The sequence below is a fragment of the Hylaeus volcanicus genome, chromosome 7 (assembly GCF_026283585.1).
Source record: "Hylaeus volcanicus isolate JK05 chromosome 7, UHH_iyHylVolc1.0_haploid, whole genome shotgun sequence".
Classification (NCBI taxonomy): Eukaryota; Metazoa; Arthropoda; class Insecta; order Hymenoptera; family Colletidae; genus Hylaeus; species Hylaeus volcanicus.
The window spans coordinates 5,766,762-5,769,642 of NC_071982.1; the positions used below are offsets into that span (position 1 = coordinate 5,766,762).

General features: G+C 40.2%; 1 protein-coding gene across 3 annotated transcripts in view; it reads left to right on the forward strand.

The window, feature by feature from the left end:
* The window catches only part of LOC128879458 (protein unc-13 homolog 4B-like), a 32,904-nt gene that overhangs the window by 1,674 nt on the left and 28,349 nt on the right, over window positions 1-2,881 (forward strand). The gene's annotated exons all lie outside the window — the stretch shown is intronic.

Sequence of the window (2,881 nt, forward strand, 5' to 3'; positions counted from 1 at the left end):
GCAATATAGCAATATAGAAATATAAAAATATAGAAATATAGAAATATGGAAATACAGAAATACAGAAATACAGAAATACAGAAATATAGAAATATAGAAATGTATAATAGAAATGCAGTAATATATAGCAGTATAGCAATATTGAAATATAAAAATATAAAAATATAAAAATACAGAAATATAAAAATATAAAAATATAGAAATATAGAAATATAGCAATATAGAAATATAAAAATATAAAGATATAGAAATATAGAAACACTGTAACATAAAAACACAGAAATATAGTAACACAGAACACAGAAATATAGCCACACAGAAATATCCAAATATACAAGTACAGTCAAAATAAACATTTGGCTTGGTTTATTAAGGCCAGACGACTACTTCTAAAAACTTAATTAAATCATTCCCACTCCTAAGACATTTTCTCCAATTCTTCCTTATTAAAAAGGATAAAACATTAGATATGTTCTACATTACTATCAGGAAAAGTCTGCCAACAATCTTGTCAAGTAATTCCAGCAAGTAATAACAGCTCGTTAGATATATTTATGTTTGGATACTTCCTCGTTCATTCATGCTAATCGTAATAAAAAACAGAACTGACGTCGAATGGGGGATTTCTGCATGAGACACACGAGGGACAATCTCTGGTGCCCCTTCCCTGTGGTCATGGGCTCATAGTCACCTATCGCCGTCTCACTCTGTGAATATTTACAGTCTTTCCTCAGTTTCGCTCTTTCCTGTGCCAGGCGCACATGGGGCGCCGTTGCTTTGTCGATAGCATAAACAAGCACATGTCCATCGAACTCGTCTGCTAATGCAACACTTCTGTGCTGTACAAACAGGCAATGTGTCACATTGAATAACGATTCAAATAAACATTTAAAGGACTGATACATGGCAAAGTCGTGTGGTGATCGCGTGCACGTTAATTGCTCCAATCAGGAGCGATGTTAACCGGATTGGCGAAGCTGAGGCGTCGTCGAAGAAGACGTGCAGTCACCTCGAATTTCGAAAAGGTTCCAGATAAAGAGAAACCAGTGGATTCGATCATCTACAGAGAAAAGTACTTAGAGAATCGTAATATATCGATAATGACCGACGACGAGCCCGATCTCTGCCCGGGAAATTCGGTTCGATCGGGTAAGGAGCACCCTGAGAGCGCCAACCTTTCCCAAGGATTCTCCAGGAATTCCGTTCAACCATGGATCACTGTCGGCGTCGAAGAGCTGCCAGTGTTTCCAAATTTGGATTGGGTAATAGTGAATCACGGTGATGTCGCGGACAACGCGACAGTGGACAGTGCGTCGTTGGATTACTGCAGCCCTAAGTGCACCAGCGCGTGGTTCGTGAGGCTGAGGCGCCAGATGCTGAAGAGCATGCAGAACAAGGTTTGCCCCGAAGTGGTGGTGAGGTGAGTATCACCCCTACTCGATCAACAGATTGTTGTTTTGTTAAAAGTATGAATTTTGCGCAATCGGAGCAAATGAGAACGTCTTATTTTTCCCTGAATGGAAAAAAAATGGTTTGAGGTACACCAGACCGAACTCTGATCTAGACGAATAGGTCTTTATCTAGCTTAATGATAAAGAAACGGATGTGTTCCTGGTGATAGCGGACTTCTCACGGTCTGGTACGAAGACACCTCGCGTTGCACGTGGCCAGCGAGTTTAAAGACCCTCGGCACAATAGTGGAAGAGCCGGTGGTTAGGTAGGGTAACCTGTCTGGGTGAGTCATGGGACTAAATGACAGCGAGCTGGTGTAACCCTCGCGTGCGCACCGTCATACAATAACAAACGAACCACCGGGCAAGCTCCCTCCACGGAATGCTTAAGTTATTCCTCGAGATTTAAAATCGAGGCGGGCGAGATTTCCAACGTGACCGCCATCTTAACACGTGGACGGTCACGTGACTGTAATTCGAAAGACGTAGACGTCGCGTCAATTGGCAAATAATAACCAGAAAATTGACCAAATTGGCGGAATTAATAAATATCTCCACAAAATAAAACGAATTAAAATAGTATTCGTGGTAGATAAAAGTTGAAGCTAGGTTTTGTACCAGTATTAACGGTTTAATAACGAGGATAACAATTGTTAATCGCAGAAAGGAAAATGCTTGATCGAAACCACCATTTTAATACTTGGACGGTCACGTGACTGTAATTCGAAAGACGTAGACGTCGCGTCAATTGGCAAATAATAACCAGAAAATTGACCAAATTGGCGGAATTAATAAATATCTCCACAAAATAAAGCAAATTATAATGACATTCGTGTTCGATGAAAGTTGGAATTGGGTTTTGTACCAGTATTAACGATTTAATAACGAGGATAACAATTGTTAATCGTAGAAGGGAAGATTCTTGATCGAAACCCTCGTTAATTAAAAAAGTAATTAAAAAACGATATTAGCATTGCACCAGGATAGTCTCTTCTTATTCACGTTGTGTTTTCATCGAAAACGGTGATTCCCTCGCCGATGGTTATGCGTGTCGATATTACCAAGCGACGTGCACAATAGTTTCTAAGTAATTACGTATTACCCGAGGGCCTCGAACTTCATTCAGCCCTAAGTACACGGTACGTGCGCCGTGTGTCCGTGTGCGCGGCAGGATCTTGCGCAGAACGTGCGTAATGGACTTCCTGTGTGCATCGAACCTGAACACGGGGTCCACGCTGCCCATTCGTCACGGCTTTCTGTCTTTCCTGGAAACCATTGTTTCCATATCTTCCTTAACGTGTGCATCACTAATTAACTCAGACAATTTTATCTGTGCGATACTACAGTATCCTTAAATTCATATTTATTATATTTATTTTCAACGAATACACATCGAGAAAATATTTACCATATACACTTTTTAAAACAAT